The 19044-nt window shown below is 34.9% G+C and overlaps 1 long non-coding RNA gene across 2 annotated transcripts in view; it reads right to left on the bottom strand.

Moving 5' to 3' along the window:
• LOC127521519 (uncharacterized) overlaps positions 1 to 19044 on the bottom strand; it is a 35585-nt gene that overhangs the window by 15049 nt on the left and 1492 nt on the right. Inside the window, exons 2-5 of one of the 2 annotated variants that reach the window (XR_007932382.1) lie at positions 13748 to 18816; positions 6364 to 6552; positions 4162 to 4317; positions 2911 to 3060 (exon numbers count right to left, since the gene is read on the bottom strand). This is a non-coding gene — a long non-coding RNA (uncharacterized LOC127521519). The remainder of the gene's footprint in view (positions 1 to 2910; positions 3061 to 4161; positions 4318 to 6363; positions 6553 to 13747; positions 18817 to 19044) is intronic. The other variant, XR_007932381.1, reaches the window with a different exon arrangement.

Genomic DNA, 19044 nt, shown 5'->3' on the forward strand with positions numbered 1-19044 from the left:
TTTTTGCAATTTTAAAAGATGCGCGCTTGTTTTAGTTCAGTGGTTGATTGAAAAGTGAGTAGGCCGTCATTTGATGTTGAATGGGACGTATCATTGAACTGCATTAATCTGATGTAGTCACCTGCTTTTTTGAATGAGTCATAGGCCTATATTGTTCATATTTCATAAAATTAGAGCCTATGTGTTTCACCAGTGACTGATTATTTTGAGGGCAGAAGCATGAAATGGATATTTTGACGTCACATCTCACGATATCTGCTGGATAGTTGATGTATTTATTTGTTTTTAATGTTTTTTTTTTCTCACTTTTTTTTAATGAAAAAGCAAAAGATAACCATCAAATAGTGTCATCTGCTAATTGGCATTGCCAATCGCAGATTGCCCCTGAATTAAATGGACGTTAAAAATAGCCGTTGAACGGCTGCATTATGGGCTTTATCTACATGCTGGGATTAAAAAAAATATATGCTAAAAAGTCCTTGGTATAGTTAGAAACAGATGTCCACATGCTGGAACTTTTGTTCTTATCTAACATTTTATTGAGTGAGGAAGTGAAACAGCTTCTGTTCTCACGTCACCGTTCATGTTCTTGTAAATGAACGAAACTGAATGCAAATAGGTGTCCAGACATTTTTAACACAGATAATGTGTTAGGACTATAAAACAAATGAAATTTCACATTTAGTACTATATTCCACTGTCACATCCGTTTCCTCATTTCTATGTACTTCTTATATTCTTCTTCATCAGGCCCAGTTAGGCTATTTGTTTTACATAAAATGTTCAATAACACATAAATTACCACATCAGGAGAAACTAATTATTTTCACACTGAGCAGTTTATGATATTTACAGTAGTTTGACACTTTTGGTTAATCTGTATTGTGTTTGGAGATGTTTTGTTTCCATTAATATGAAAGGAATGTTCTGGATTTGATACAAGGATGGTCCAAATATTGAAATATATAGTTAATAACAGTGCAGATAAAATGTCTATAACACAGGTAGCCTATTAGCAGTGTTTGTCAAGACTGGAATCACTATTACATATAAAAAGGGGTCTTCTGTTTTTTTTATTATTGTTTGAAAAATTACTATACGTATAAAATAAAAAGTGCATTATTAAATTTACTTCAACTCAACCAGTGCTAATTTAGGAAGCTAAACAGCTACTTGCTTAATGTTTCATGGACCAGTGTTCCGGGTAATGAATTACAAGTAGCGCAAGTTATGTAATCAGATTACTTTTTCAAGTAACTAGTAAAGTAACGCATTACTTTTAAATTTACAGCACAATATCTGAGTTACTTTTTCAAAGAAGTAACGCACATTACTTTTTTTTTGACATTTATTGACTGACAGCTCTCCTGCCCCCATTTTGAGTGAAATCAGGAGTAAGTACAGAGGCGTTGTGTGCGTTGTGTGAACATGAGGGTTATTGTAGTTCTAGACTAAATGTGAGCATTTACTCATCTTTCACTAAAACAGGTTCAGTATTCCTCTAAATGAAATAAAAATAAAAACAGTGAAATGCAAACTCAGGATATTATGCAAACTTGCAATAATGAAATGTTAACAAAAATATATTTTATTCAATCTCACTTCCTTAACCAATGTATTTGCTGCTGACCTCCGATGATCCAATTCAACCATACTAATTAAGCAAAAACGACTTCAGTAAAACATCTTATTTGTGTTTCATTCTTTTTTGTTTTTACTGCTCAAGTAATGCTGTGTCCCAATTCAGAGGCTGCATCCTTTGAAGGACTCGGACTTAAGTTCATTTGCAAAAACAGATAACTCCGTTTTCATTAATTCTCACAAATCATGTTTTTTTTTTTTTTTATTATTATTATTATTATTGTGCATTCCAAGTAATATCAATCAAACTGCAGTTGGGTTGTTTTGATTAAGTAATAAGAATTCCAAAAAATACAGGTAACTTACAAAATTAAAGTTAATTTAAAGTATGTTATTTTACATATTAAAAGTTTATTTTTTAGCAAAAGCAGATAACTCCACATTTCATGTTTTAGAGTTAAACCGAAACCAAGTAATTGCTTTGTAATTGCATTTAAAACATACTCAAACACACGTGTGCGCAAACGCATGCACGCGCGGGCGCTCTCACTCACACACACACACACAAACGCAAAAGGACAACCAAGGGTTCAGTATGTAAGACGTGTATGGTGTACAAGGACTTGCAGGAGTCGAAATTATAAATCCTCGATCACTTTTAGTCAGCTTTGATGAAACTTCCCTCGGCTAGCGCGTCTTTTTGATGTGACTAGTAGCCTCGGTCAGCCTGACCTGAATAACGCGCGTTGATTCGCTACAACGGACTTAAGGCTGACTTAAGTTGCGTCCCAATACACTATGCACTTATACACTATCTACTCCTCCATGTAGTGTGTGAATTGTATAAGGTTGTTTTGTCATTTAACAACGGAGTCAAATACCCCCTCTCCCTCCGCTACGTAATTAAAGCTGCGACAGTTGAGTGCATGAAGTGTCCGACATTCCACACTTCGTTTTTCCGTTAATTTAGTGCATCATCCGGATATTTAAAGTGCACTTTTTCTTTTTTTGGAATTTTCTGTGTGAACGCACTACTCGCACTATTTGTACTTAAAAACGTCATAGAATAGTGCATAAGTACACGAATTGGGACGCACCTTTATACTTCTGCGTCGAGCGTACGGTGTAAGCTGTGTGTAGCACGCGTAGCCTGATGTGCACCTCTTTAAAAATGTAACGTGTCAATTCTACGCGGACCGCAAGCGCTGTGATTGGTCTGCTAGAACCCCTCCCTCGAGCGAGCGTTTTCAACTTCCATAGGAATGAAAAAATGCTCTGTTTCTGGGGACACATGCAGTCATACTGTAAAAAAAAAAGTCGTTAACTTACCTGTTTGCCGCTTCTCTGCCGTTTCTATTTGTAGGCTTCTTTGACAACGTACATGACAAGGTGCTTCTTCTTCGGCTTTTGCCTTGATACTCAACATGACCGCGGACACTGCCTACTAGTGGTCTGCATGCACGTCGGCGCGGACGGTTTCTGTACACAAACAACAAGGGCCTTGTCGGTTTCTGCTGTAAAACATGAACTCGCGATGCCTTCAATGGACAATACCGGCTTTTTTTGACAAAACGTATTTAGGGTTCAGAACGTGCTATATGTGGAGAATAACGCACGGCAGTCAGTTATTATTTTTTTTTAAAGTGCCGTTTATCGGTTTTTGCAAATGAACTCTGTAATTCGGTAATTTCTCTTTTAAAAAAAATGCATGCGCAATGAATTCTGGGGTAGGCAAGGCCGTGAAGGATCCATCTGTTGTATCCTTCATTTTAGGGTAAACGAAGGACGCATTTGGAGGCCGCATTTGAAGGAGTCTTCGAATTGGGACAACCTTCGTCGCACCGCGGTGACTCAATCGGCCTTCGAAGGATGCGGCCTTAATATTATGAACTTTTTCTCCTGTGTCCTAGTCTTCTTTAATCCAGAATGGCAGCACAGCTGAAAGGTTTGTTTGAGCTGCGCCCACTAATATACAGGCGTGAATTTGCATTTCCTTCAGCCTAGGCTTATTCACTTCACTTTTGGTGTGAAAGGGACTTAACATTTGCCAAAAATAGAACTTTTTTTTTTTTTGTTATTAAAAAAGCCAAGGTTATGCAAAAGGAAAGTACAGTGTCACTTGAAAGTTTGTGAACCCCTTGCAGAATCTGTGAAAATGTGAAAAATTTTAACAAATTTTAAAAAAAATTTGTTAACATTTTTCACAGATTCTGCAAAGGGGTTCACAAACTTTCAAGCGGCACTGTAACACGATTAGTTACTTTTTTTAGAGAGTAATGCAATATTTTAACATTACTTTTAAAAGTAACTCTCCTCAACACTGTCATTGACTCCTACATTGAAAAGTTATTAAAAGCAAGTCAAAGTAAAATACATGATATATTAATGACTATTTTATGGCTTTGCAATGTGTCAAAGTATATTAATACGATAAATTAATATATATGCTTGTGTTTATTCAACAATCAACTTTGTTCTGTTTCTCCATTTGTTTTTACGATACAGGATTTTATTGATAAGAAAATATAAAATCTATTTAAAATATAAAGCGCTTTATAGTCCATGAGATTGCCATATTACTTCTTTTGACAAAAGCTGTCTGCATTTGCTGTTGTGACTGTTGTGGCGCTCAGGTTTTGTGGGTGTCCCAGCATGTGTTTCACCTCCTGTCATGACCTCCATTCTCCACCTGACCTCATAATGATGCCAGCTGCACTGTCAGGAACATCCAGATGTCTTTGGTAGGTAAGAAATGAAGTATAAAATAAAAGGCAAATAAATAAATAAATAAATAAATCTGACAACATTAAGATGTCCACATAAGGGGTCATTGTCTGTGGGATTACTAATAGCTGTTTTAGGTAACAACTGAACATTTTTACTTTCCACAGTGTGAATCCAGAGATTTCACCATGGAGAAGCAGAGCAAAGAGGAAGAGTGCATGGTTTGCGTAATTTTGTGGTGCGGCATTTCTCAGGCCTGCCCCTCCCGCTCATACTGCAGCTGCAGCACACTCAGGTCACGCCCATTTATTTTCTCATACTTAAATGCTCCTTAGTTTAAAAATAGACATTTCATCAGCTTCCGACACATCAGTGATCAGGAATCTGTGAGATTTTTAAAAAAAAATAAGAATAACCGAGCTAGCATAGATCATCAGCTGACCATACAATGAGGAAATGGTTATATAACAGGGTGTTAATATTACTGACAGTTAATTTCCTATACCTACAACAAACACTAAAAATAAGCCATGTAAGGGAAGGTACAGTGTGTTCTTTGAGGGAGTAGTAAAACATAGTATGCCATTAATGGGACATACTTCTATATGTGCGTCCAAAATCTCTTGCTGTCTGAGGTACTACATTTGATGAGGAACAAACTTCACAATTATTAAAAAGTATGTTTTATATAGTATGAATGAAATCTGGGCGTACTTACAATTGCATCGTAAAGTGTCCACTGAATGCCTACTTCAAAATCTCAGTTGAAGTAGTAGGCCATCCAGGTACTTTTTGTCTGTTTCGTGAATTTTGACATAATACTAATTTATTTACACTTTTTTTTTTGCCTACTATATGATAGGAAAGTAGGCATATTAGGCACAGCATCTAGCTACATTCTTTATAGTAATTCTGAATATTATATATGTATATATATAGGCCTATATATAACTACTTCCACATGTATATTATATATATATATATATATTAAATAAAAGGCTACTTAAGTATATTTAAGAAACCATAATGAAAGTGTACTCTCTTTAACAAAACTGTACTTTAAAATGTCGATTTAAAAGTTTTACTTTAAAGTACATTTTAAATCATTGTTTTAATAATCTTTTATTGTGCTTTAAAGAAGTACACTTTATGTGTTGCCTAACATGCTAAAACACATATAAAGCACTTGATGTGAGTGTGTTATTCGAAGTTACCTTTAAATTTGATATTTTAAATGTTCTAAATTGCTTTGTCTTTACAACGCGTTACAAATATATTTAAATAATAATGACATACAAGTTTAATAACAGCAATAGCAGCCCAAAAGGCCGTAAAATTTAACAGATAAACAAAATACTTTGGTCCATAAGTTAAAAAACATATCAGTGTTCAACAAGAAGAGGAGCTTGCACACATAATCTTACACTCTTAAAAAAATGCAGGGTTAAAAACAACCCAAGTTGGGCTGAACATGGACAAACAGAGCTATTGGGTTGTTTTGACCAAGCGGTTGGGTTAAATGTTTGCCCAATGTGCCGGGCAGTTTTATTTAACCATTAACTATGATTTAAAAATTACTATATGGCTGGCTTAAAATGAACCCAAAATAGGTTGGAAATTAAAAATTAGACACATAATTACTAGAGGCAACAATAATAATCAAAAGGTGAACATTTATTAATAAGCAATTATTAAATGCTTATTGTTTGGTTACTATTCATTAAACTTATTAATAAATGTTCATTTATCAAACATAATAAATGTTAATTTCCGAAATACTTTGGGTTCGTTTTAAGCAAGCAATATAGTAATTTTTAAACAATAGTTGAGTTAAATAAAACTACCCAGCAGGTTAGGCAAACATTTAACTGGGTTAAAACAACCCAAATTGCTGGGTTTGTCCATTTTCAACCCAACTTGGGTAGTATTTAACACAAAAAATAAGTCATTAGTGCCTCTAAATACAGTTTTTGGTATAAGAAATTTTCTGTGATTATGTGTGCGAGCTCCTTTCCTTGTTAAAATATACAATTTTCAATAGAAATTAATCTTGCATACCATATAGGACAGAATTGGGATGCAGCCATCGTTAGCACACAACGCCATGCCCCTGAGATGTTTATGCAAGCAGGCGGTACACCATTGTGTGGACCAGTGCCAGACAGCCATGAAACATGATAAATATGGTTGCAAGTGCAACAAAGGTTTCTTTCAGGTCAGAGGGCTAGTTTTGTCCTGAAGCAGTCCCTTGAAAAGTTGAAAGGTCAGAGAAAAACAGGGAATGGTAACCAGCAGAATTAATTGGTACATGTGTAGTTATTTTCTGTCCACACACAGGTAACAGCTTTCAGGCCAGGTTAGACCGAAAATTTTGGTCAAATGACACTTAGCTTAGCATAATTTAAGTGTGCTAAAAGTAGCCTAGAATTGCAGTGTTCTCCTTATGCATTTCAAAGCTAAATATTAAGATTATTTCTGTCAGCAAGGCACTGAAGACTACACGGTCTAAAAAACCTGGTCCTTAGCTGGTCCTGAGCTGGAGCTAGTTGCTTAGGACCAGCACTTGACCAGCTTAAACCAGCTAAAGACCAGCATAAACCAGCTCAAACCAGCTTCCATGCTTCAAAACATACCTTCAACAGGGTTATCCATATTAACTCCTGTCTCCTCGCTAACTCCCCAGGATGCTAGCGAGATTTTCTACTCACATTTTCTTTAGAAATGTACAAATATACTTTAATTTTATTGTTAAACACACAACCACAACCACAGTCAACAATGTTGACATTGCAGGTGCTAGAATATGTGCTGTAATGTGACACACATACATTGTTTTAAATACACTTGTAGTGGGTCGATAGGTAAAATTCTTTGCTTCCCACCACAGTACTAAAATTACTCATCGGCTATTGCATTATATGTAAATGTGTGTGGAGTTTACGTGCCTGATTGTGTATTTGCTTGTGCAAAATTGCAAATGTGCTTTTGATACAGAGAACAGACTTCCGGAAGTGGTTGATCACCCTTTGAGGCAGCCAACTACCCACCGCCTACAATTTAATTGTAGGCACAATGGCTGTTTGAGGTTTTATTCCTTGTTTTACACTTTCATAACATTAATTTTCTTCAGTTTGGCCAGCTGTAATGTGTGTTTTATTTTTTAAATGTGATGAAACAATTTAAAAAAAAAACTGTCCCTCATCAAAGCAGATATATTTAGCCCATGAACATTCACACTATACTTGGTATCAATGACACAAGCTTTGGCAGGAAGTTGATTTTATAGTCTCCGGCACATGTCTTCTGAGCAATAAGTGATGTGAGTGAAAAAAAAAAAAGTGGAAGAAATGATTCATTTTGGCTACAGTTTCTCTTAAAGTACTAAAGAGAAGTAAATAAAAGAGGAATTTACACACGCACGTAATTCTCTAAGTACTTTTAATGCATTGTATTGGATTTGGTCTAAAAAATCTCTGAATAATCGATCTCTTTGAATTTTCTTCATTGATAATTGATCTCTCAGATATTTGAACTTCATTACTATCTGACTCTGTTCATACAGTCAGTAGGTTGTCAGGTCGAGTTTTCATCTTTGCACGCCTCTTTGTCTCTGTGCTACTTCCTCAAACAGGCGGGAAACCAAAAAAAGAGAGGAGAGAAAAAAAAAAGAACAGGCAAGGAAGTGGTATCTTGCAGCGCTGCCTACATGCAGGGCTTGGAAAGTGAGAAACAGTGAAAAAGCAACACAGCTTAAGTTTTGTAAGCTGCGTGAGTCATTTATAAAATATCAACATCACAATGTTTAATGAAACTTTTTTGTGTGTACATGAGGCATGTTTTGTTCAAAAGTGTCTCTTTTCACAATATGGCTTCCAGTACAGTATCGTTTTTATAAAATAGTTACAGCATAATAAAACTATTAAAGACACAAAGTGAAAGCAAAATGTTAAGAAAAAATGGTCAAATATATAATACTTGGTATTACAAAATGAGGAGGCAAAGTCACATCGCTAAGTTTGGGGTTTATTAATAGTCACCTTTTCAGACCATAAGTCAGATCTTCAGTATATACCGCAGGTATCATAAAGATACAGAGATGCGGGTGCAGAATTCATTTAAAAGACCTGAGAGGTTGCTAACACCCACATCGTTTACAGATAGTAATAGTTTGTAACTAGTCTAACCAATTTGCGTACTATTTTTGGACCTGATAGATCATGTCTTGTATTTGGTCTCCCTCACATTCACACCATACATTTAAGATCTCATTGAAAATGCAATAACAAAATTTGTTGTTTAAACACTATTTTATCTCATATTTTGAAATATTTCTTGGTGTAATTTGTCTTCTGTGTTGGTAATATCCTCATCTAAACATTTTTACAAGGCACCGCCCCTGGAGAAAACGCCCCTTTTTATGGTACAGGATGTTCACCAAGGTTAGTAGTTAGCCTTAGTGAACATCCCAGTATACCTAGGGTACATTTACATGACAACAATGTAGAAAAACTGAAACATTTTCCCTTTGTGTTTTTGAAAAGTTTTGCGTACAGACGGATCTGTGAAAATGATTAAAAGCACTGTATTATTCATGCCAAGCCAGTAGTTGACGATGTCACGTTGTAAAGAAACACTACGCGCCTAGTGCGCATGACTTCCACGTTTTCATGTTTGCGTTTTTGTAGTTTACATGGAGATGATTATTATTCTATATCTTTATTGTCCACCGAGGTAGAAAATTGTCTTTGGCTCACCAGCACATAAAAATAGCTATACAAATAGTGTTAAAAAAACAACAAAAACAGAACAAAAAACAGACAAATTCACATTTCATAAAAGTACAATTCATGCCGCTGTCATTTAATTTATCAAACGCTTGCAGAATTGAGAATTTTGATAGCATTTGGAATGAATGATCACTTAAACACATTTTTATTCACGAGGTATTCTGTAGCGCCTACCTGATTTCAAGAGTTCAAATTGGCTAAAAAGAGGGTGAGAACTATCTGCAAGAATACTCCTCGCCTTCTTCCTTGCCCTTTCAACATAAAGTTGCCCTAAGGGCTTCTGTGGTCTGCCAACAATTTTGTTTGCCATTGACACAATTCTTGTGATTTTATTCTTACAGTTTATTCTATTCTACAGTTTAAATGTTCATAACGGGCAGGGATATGATAAGACAGTACACTCTCCACAATAGATTTGTAAACAAGTTCTAAAATATGCTGAATAACTCCAAGGCCACCAAGTTGTCTTAGAAGAAATTGTCGCTGTGAACATCTTTTTAAGATGTACTCAGAGTTATCGACAAAGCTCACCTGTGAGTCCAGGATTGAGCCGAGGTATTTAAAATTCTCCACAATTTCTACTTGTTGACCCACAAGTGAAAATGGCTGGATTGTCATGTCTCTTTTTGTACACCTAATTAATTCTTTCGTCTTCACGACATTAATTTCTAATTGGCTAAAATGACACCAAGTTTCAAGGGCCTTAGTGTGAGACAAATAGGCAACGTCATACAGAGAGTTAGTTTTATCCAATAGGCCAACTAAGGCAATATCATCGGCATATTTTAATAATTTAAAATCGAAAACTCATTAGTAAATAAAGAAAAAAGCACAGGGGAAAGGACACAGCCTTGTGGGCAACCTGTGCTTAAAGTGAGCACGTCTGACATAATACTTCTAACACAGACCCTCTGTGGACGGCAGGAAAGAAAGTTTCTAATCCATAAAACTAACCCTGTATTAACATCAAGATCAACAAGCCTTTTTAAGAGAATGTGTGTCTTCATTGAATTAAAAGCCAATGTGAAATCCACAAATAAAATCCTAACATATGCTTTGGGATTCATAAGATGTTTTGTAACTATGTTTAGCAGGGTCAGTACAGCATCATCTGTGCCTCTGTTACACTTATATGCAAACTGAAGTGGATCTAACCTCGAGGCCACAGTTGAAGTTAGATGATTAGCCAAGACTCGCTCCATAGTTTTACATAGTACGGAAGTTATTGCAATAGGACAAAAATCATTTAATGTACTTGCACCAGGCTTTTTTGCCACAGGCCTTATTATTGAATATTTCCATAATTTCGGCACTGTACAAGTGTCTAAAAGAAACTGAAACAGCCTTGGAAAAACTAGTGGTTCAACGGATCACAAAACTCATGGTTCGGATCATATCACGGTTATTAAGTCACGGATCGGATCATTTTTCGGATCAGCACAAAAAGAAAAAAAAATTGGGGGGTGTGGGGGCGGGGGGTAACTTTGCATTTACTACTTTGCCCACTTTAACTACTCCGATACCACAGCAGAAACTACTAGCAAAGAATAAATACTGTACACCAATTACAAGCATAAATACAACAAAGTTACAAATAAAGTATAAGGTCTAACTGTAGTATTAATTTTCGTGTACAGAAATGTAATAATGTAAAATGACACAGTTCACTGTATAAATTTAATATAGATTAATCTTTGTTAAAGCTTTGTAGTCTGATTTACATAGCAGACAACAGCAGGTATTCATAGGTTGCTGTCACTTTAAGAGTAAGACCCCATGCACGCACACATCCGACAGATACACATCCGAATTCTCACCTCGTTCAATTAAGACATAACCAAATGTGTTTATGAGAATACTTGCCAAGAGGGGTATTTCGACTGACATAATGCGTGTATGTGTCCATCCAAGTGCACTGAGGACGCGAAAGAGAAATTAATTTGGAGTTTGCGAGCTATTTAAAACGTGCCTCTCTCTCTGTATGTGTGTGCGCGCGAGCCTTGTATGTATGTGCATCTGTGCGCACCGATAACAGCGTGGCGTGCGATAGCCTACCGAATTAAATCCTCTTTTGCCTCTTCTAGCGCTGGAATGGTTTTATATCTATTTAATGTGTAAACTAGCAAGACAAAACACGTGCAAATGATAACCTTTCACTCTATTGCAGTTAAACTTGCAATTGATCCGCGAATCACATTCGTGCTGAACCCTGGGGCTTGGTCCATACGGATCACGGATCAACAACGATCCGTTTAACCACTAGTAAAAACTCATTTTAATTGAGGAGCACAGTCTTTAAGAAGTCGGGCTTTTAAACCATCTGGGCCAGTGGTTTTGTTTGGCTTCAATTTATGGTTTATACTGTCATCAGTTTATGATGAGGATGAGCCAGGATTTGCTATATATATATGTATATATATATATGTATACATATATATATATATATATATATATATATATATATATATATGTATATATATATATGTATACGTATATAAAGAGAAATCCCGCACACTATTCCAACATGCCTGATGGAGGTCATGGGACCGAAACATTGCTGAAATGTTTCTGATTTCTCTTTACTAATTTACATTGGGTTTTAATTATTGCCTTTGTCCTTGAGTATAGAGTAGAGTAAAATAAAATATTCATAAAAATGTCATATTTTAACTGCTAAGAAACACTACGCGCTTATAGACTGAACACATGTGCATGACTTCCACGTTTTCACATGTTTGCATTTTTGTAGTTTACATGGAAATGATGATGGTATAATTTTCAAAAAACTTGCACTTTGAATCCCGTTTTCAAAAGCTTGCATTTGTAAATGAACGACCAAAATGCATAAAAAGTTTTTAGATGAAAATGGTGTCGTGTAAACGGCCCCATAGTGATGACCAATCAGAAGCCAAGATTTTTTAAAATTTATTTTATTGTCTATTGTCTATTTTATTGTCTTTATTATTATTATTTTTATTTTCTAATATTGCTATATCCTGTATATTTTGGTGAGTAATTTGTGTACTTGTGAAAAATATACAAATTGTTTGAATCTTAAAATATATGAAGGAATATGTGTGTGTGTGTGTGTGTGTGTGTGTGTGTGTGTGTACGTGTGTATATGTATATATATATATATAGAGAGAGAGAGAGAGAGAGAGTAAAGAGAAATCCCACACACTATTCCAACAAAAATTGTCAATTTATTCAGCAACGTTTCAGTCTCAGACCTTCATGCCTGATGGAGATCATGGGACCGAAATGTTGCTGATTTCTCTTTACTAATTTATATTGGGTTTTAAGTATTGCCTTTGTCCTATACGTATAAATATAGAGTAAAGTATTTATAAAAATGTCATATTTTAACTGCTAATTACAGTCATTGAATTTGACTAGACTTTCCAAAGTACTGATATTTATTGCAGTAATATTGTGAAGATATTGTAATATTGTGAAGATTTAATTATCTTCACTGAAAGAAAACTTGTTTATCTTTCAAAACTGTGTTAAAGAAGAACATTTAGGTTTTGGTCATGTTAGGTCAGTGAAGTTAAGTAATTTCTGCTTCCTTGATGACATTCGACTTTTGACTCATACGTTCAAGATAAGGTGATTTTAATTCAAAATCTTCTGAAGGGGCTGCTCTCACTATGGATGCAGGTCATCAAACAAAAAAAAGCAAAAATGAGATCATTTTCTCTCAGTTCTCATTTGAAGGACATGACACAGTACAAGGCGAGAGATGTGTGGCGTAGATGAAAATGCAACTTCCTGTTAAGAAAGGGCCTTAACGCAAAGCTGAAGGGGAGAGTGTCTCTGGCACCGCTCTGCTGTCTCTAGACCTAAAAAACAGCTTAAGGATTTTTTTGAAGGTGAACACTCACCAGCAACAGGACCGACTGATTAGACGCATAAGAACACGTAAGATTAAATGAAAACAGAGCAAGAGATACCAGAAAGCCATTACGCATTCTGATAGTTAACCCAGATCTGTGTCTGTTTCAAATAGGACATATGGTGTCTTAGAAGAGGCGTTTGAACCCTTGGATATGGCGAGATTTTTTGCACTAGGACCCTTGGTTTTGGTCTTATGCTTGGCCCTATGTAAGTACAAAATTTTATAGGTTTTTTTATATACAGGCAGATTTTTTGACAGGAGACTTTTGTTTATATGGTGACTGATTTTGTGAATTAATGATGTAGATTCATACTTTGGTCCAGTTTCTGTGTTGTGTAACATCGCATCTCTCTGAATAATAAATATAGTTTATTGAAACTTATTTACCATCACTAGTCATCAGTTTAAGTACTGAATTTAAAATGAATGAGTGTGTCCACAAATCTTGACGGATGTCAATGATGATTAAATCTTAGTGTGTACATTCAGGACAAACAATTTTACAGCCTGAGCCCTCAATTTATTTTAAGTATTTTATCTGTAATTATTAGCAGTATTATTATTTTTTACTGAGAATTGCCGTCATTGTTGACCGAGAAGAAGGGGAATTCTCTTTATTCTGCCACAGTGAGAAGTTATTGCTTTGTAAAGCATCAGAGTGAAGGCGAAATATTGCAAAAGAGCGCACATTTAACTTGAGTTTTCAAAAGGGTCTGTGGCGGGACTCTTGCGAGATGTGTTGGGTTCTAGTTTTTACCTGGTAAAGGAGCTGTCAAAGATCAGGTTGCTTTGGGCGTGTCCCCTTTAGCTTGCTTGAGGTTCTGCTAGATTTGACCGGTGCTGAGGCCGAGCTGTCAGTCAAACTTTTCTGCTTTCATCTGCCACATTTTGATGGGTGTTGTTGACAATCTATTCGTTATTTTATAGAGTTCTATTCTACTGTCTTAAAAGTAAAGGCTCTTGGGTTGTTCTTGTGAAGAACATTTTTGACGTTCTTGAGTTGAGTTCTTCGGAATTCTCTCTGGGGAAATTGCATCAGCCTGTAAAACCCTTTTTGGTTGCAACTGAAACTTGTTTTTTTGTTTGTTTGTTTGGTTTTTTTGCACATTTAGTAAAATAATGGTATGATATAATATAATACAATACAATATATGTACATTTTATGATTGTAAACAATACATTTTTAATCATATATTTTCATTAATGTAATTTACTAAGCAAATTCGTATTTCTATGCAGTTCCTGTCCTTAATATAATATAATATAATATAATAAATCATAAGGTTTTCTTAGTAAATTACATTTTATTACAAACATCATTTAAAAAATAATGTACATTTTATAATTTTATGTTTGTTTTTTAATATTTTCGTTAAAATGTAATTCACTAAGCAAATTCATATTCTTATGCGGTGCGTAGCCTTATAATTTAATTTAATATTAAGATAACAAGGATAGGAACTTTCCTTAGTAAATTACATTTTATTGAAAATTTTATTATATTATATTTTTCATCAGACTCTCTTTTGGATGTCACATTGCACGATGCTCTTGAACATGATGCTTTGCTGCACATGCCTCTGACCACTTCCTTGTTCCATTTTGAGCCGGTTTCTATGCCTCGTAATTTGCCGGCTAAAATGGTGCTTGTGAGAGTTACTGAAGACGTGCCGTGAGCCGTGTTGTATCTAAATATCTTTTGACTATATATAAAAGTACTGTGGGTTGAGAATATATGAGAATCCTTGTGACTGCACTGTACATGCAAATCACATAGAAAAGGAAGCCAGAGATCGAAAGATGGGCCTATGAGTGAGATCGAGGCCTAAGAGTCAATGCTCAGGGGAATATTCATGAAATCAGTATTTGATGATACTTTACAGGCTTATTTGGATGTTTTTATTTGTTAAAGGGTTAGCTTATCTGAAAATGAAAATTCTGTCATTTTTTTTACTCACCCCTATGTTGTTCCAAACTTTCTTTCTTCTGCTTTCTGTGGAACGCAAAAGAAGATATTTAGCTAAATGTTGACTCTGCACCTTTCCATACATTAAAAGTTAATGGTGACCAAAGGCTGTTAAGCATCAAAATGACTAAATGCATCATAAAAGTAGTTCATACTAATATTCTGAAGTCAGACAATAGTTTTGTGTGAGGAACAGACCAAAAGTTATGTCTTAAAAGAACTAAATCTGCATACAAATCTGTCAAGACTTGGGATATACTACATGTGTCACATTGACTATGTTAAATGGACTTTTACTGCTTTTTTGTCATTTGTGGAGCTTGACAGTTCATGGCAATCAGCATCATAAATATCCAATATCATCAATATCATTTTGTGGTCTGCAAACAAACAAAATAACTATATAGATTTAGAATGACATGCAGATGAGTAAATGATGACTGAATTATCTTTTTCTTTTTTCTTTTTTTTTCTTTTTTGGTGAAATATGTCTTTATGTAATATCAGTCACTCAAAGATGCACAACTGATGTATGGAAATGTGTGATGTTACTGTGTGCGGTCCAATTTTTGTGAGATAGCCTAAAAAATGTGGTAAAATCTCATTGAACTGGTCTAATTTATTCAAAAATATTATTTAATATGACCAAATCAACCTGACTCTATTGTTACACCAAAAAACTTAATTCAAAGTGTCAAATGATCTCCTTAAGGTATCGACTGCACATTGTGTGAAACCACTGAGTTAAAAATTAATTAATTGTTTCAGCATTTCTTTCTCAGCGTCTTGCATCATATTTGCTCATATAGCTTCTTAAAATGTCCAATTTCTAAAGCTTTCATGCTTATTTACACTTAATCGTCAAAACCCAATTTTCTTACATTGTTAGATTTTTGTAACGAGCTGATTTTTGCAAATCAGAATTTTGTTGTACATAAAAGCATTTAATATTATATCAAGTCTTGTCATTGGATTAGTGTTGACTTCATGTCTGCATGTCATGAATGAGGCCGTTAAAGGCTTCCGTTTGAGGCCATATAGACTGTGCGCATATACTTGAACTCTGCGGTAACTAGGCAATTGTCACATTATGTTGACCAAATGTGCCAAATACATTATTTTTGATTGTGGGCGGTTGCTTGGCTTCATTTGTCAGAAGAGTAAATTGGCACAGTTTTTTACAAACCAACAATTATTCAGAAAACAAGAGTATTTACTTGAATTCAAGTGTAAATATAATATCAAAGGTAAAAAGAAGTTTTTTTTAACTCACTCTCAAAATATCTTCAAAATCTTTAAGATGGGAGATACATGTCGCAACTTTGGTGTTAAAGTTATTTTGTGATTTTTAACTAGCATACAACTTAAGTCTGACATGTCTGTCCTGCAGCTTAATGGCCTTAAAATAGTTTTTACCAATTCTACCAAAAAAAAAAAGTTAAACTTAAGTAAAATGAATAATAATACACTTACTGCCTTAAATTTTTAAGTAAGTGGTGCCTGCAGTGTTAAATACACGCTTTGAATGAAAAAATAAAAATTGAGTTTACACTGTGAAACTGATTAGAAATGACAATTTAATTTAAAAAGCCAAAACGATGAAACATAACTGAAAAACATCTTTTGCAATGTTGATGAAACAGTTTGAAAGGAATTATTTGAACATTTATAGACTAAATGTGAAGATTATTGGGCCTATAATAATTGTTTTAAAACCAATGCTTATATGTTATTCGCCATCATTACTGAATATAATTGATATACAGTACTGTGCAAAAGTCTTAGGCCACCAAAAGCTTTGTTCTTTTAATAACATCCATATTTATTTTTCAGTCTCTTTATTACGATACAAACATAAATACAGGAAATATGTACACAAAATGTTAAAAAAAAAAAAATTCAGAGCAAAATGGCTTCTTTAAGCAAAAATCAGTATTTAGTCTGACTTCCTGGACTGCTTCCAGTTTCTCAAAGAAGAAACTCTGAGAAACTTCTCATCAGATTTTAAAAGTTTTCTTGGCCTTCCAGTCCTTTTCCTTTCCATGTAGGTTTAAGTTCCTGCTATTGCTCAAGTGTAAGGGGAGGTCACTAAATACTTGCCACTTTAGCCTATAGAAGCTGTTTTTTTTTCATACTGCATTCAAATTTACTGTATTTTCTGATTATATTGTAATAAAGAGACTTAATTATAATTATATATGGACATTATATCATTGCTAAAACAACATGTAATGGTGGCCTAAGAATTTTGCACAGTACTGTACATTGTTTTAAAAGTCCATGTTTGTGGATATAGTGCAATTTGGAGGTTTAGATAATACTTTAAATAACTTGCAGGAGATTTAGGTTTATGCAAACTTCACTGCGGTCACTGTGATCTGTTTGACAAGGCAGTAAAATTAAAATATAATGTTTTTAAAAGGAATCCTCTAAAATGAGACACATAAAACAGGCAATTTAAAGTCATCATTCTCATGCTGTCATGTTCCATGTAATGGGTGGACCTGCTAAAACAGCCACGCTCAGAACGCACGCACCTCAAGTTGTGAACCAAGTCGAGCAAAACCACATCCGGCAAAGAAAATAAGTGAAAAAGTACTGCTTACTCTGACACTTGAGTTAAAACGCCAGTTACTAAAAGTTAAGGAAAGATATTAAGAAGTTTTCAGAATGCTAAAAATGATATATATTAGGGTTAAAAATCACCAGATTTGACATTGCATTAGATGAATGCATTGATTATTAATGAAACTGCACTACCTACTTAGTCGACTTACATAATGATGTAGTCAAAGCTCCCATGTAAAAGATAAGTAGTTGCATAGATATAATTTGCATATCTATAGATATCTTATTATCTATCCCCCACCCCCACAAGTTCATCTGACCCCTCCCCCTTCCGCACATGCACTGTATATGAGTGACACAAACTGGCGAACAGAATAAAAAAGAAAGCAAAGTGCCTGAGCCTTGAGAATGGGGGAAGGGTTTTGTTAAGCTACAGGAAGCTGTGGTTGAGAAACTGAAATTGTTTGCGTGCGCTCTGCGTTTCCATGGCAGCCGGGTCGCGCCACATACAGACCACTGCTAGTAACTCCCTTCCCTTTTTCTGACCAAAGCTGATGGTTTTACAAGGAGCCCGTGTTTCACATGGGTTTCAAAGAATTGAACTGCTGAATATACTGCGTGAGTGTTTCGGTGTGCCATAGTTAACTTGTTTCTAAATTAAATATCTTTTCAGTTGTCAGCTAACTTTTTCTCACTTCATTGTTTGGTCACACTTCATTTTGATGGTCCCCTTTAGACATTCTCTGTTGACTATAAGTAATGTTGCACCTAGAAGTCAACTAACTCTTATTAGAGTTTTAGTAGACTGTTAGGTGTTAGGGTTAGCACAAAAAGTTGACATGTACATGTGACATTTGTTTTGTTAAATGCTTTGTACTAAGCTGTCAAATGCAGTCTGCATTGGTAAAGAATTGAAAAGATTGTCATTGCTAGTTTTACAAATGCCGTATACCATCCAGGAATTATTTTCTAAAATAGGTTTTAGTGTATGTTTCAAATGTTGTGCTGTTATAGTGAAAACTGAGATTGGCCTCTACTTCTACCTTTTAGCATGTAAGATATTGGCTTCATCAACCGAGGTCTAATTAGAAAGTGTGCAGCTTGCTAGAGAAAATTGCTTCTTTGGTCTTTTGTATAAGTTTATAGTGTTTGTATTTATATCCTGTAGTTGACTATCTAAAATGAACTTGCTTTTTCCTTTAGCCACAGGCCCCTCACCTGCACACACGAGTGATGATGGTAATGATTAACCTCTTTTGACATTGTGACATTTCATATCTTTTATTGTTGACCTTGATGGCCGTGCACCAAATTAAACTTTATTGTATTGTGGTGCAAATTCTTCTCTCATTTAAAATGGCTAATGCTAAAGCTAATGCAATAGTTAATTAATTTGATATTGGCATCTATACTCCCATACCTTTTATCATGCAAGCTCTTCATCAATAGAGATTTAATTTGAAAGTGTACGGCTTGCTAGAAAAAGCTTCTTTGACCTTTTGTGTAGGTTTGTAGTTTTA

The sequence above is a fragment of the Ctenopharyngodon idella genome, chromosome 10, assembly GCF_019924925.1.
Source record: "Ctenopharyngodon idella isolate HZGC_01 chromosome 10, HZGC01, whole genome shotgun sequence".
NCBI classification, from domain to species: Eukaryota; Metazoa; Chordata; class Actinopteri; order Cypriniformes; family Xenocyprididae; genus Ctenopharyngodon; species Ctenopharyngodon idella.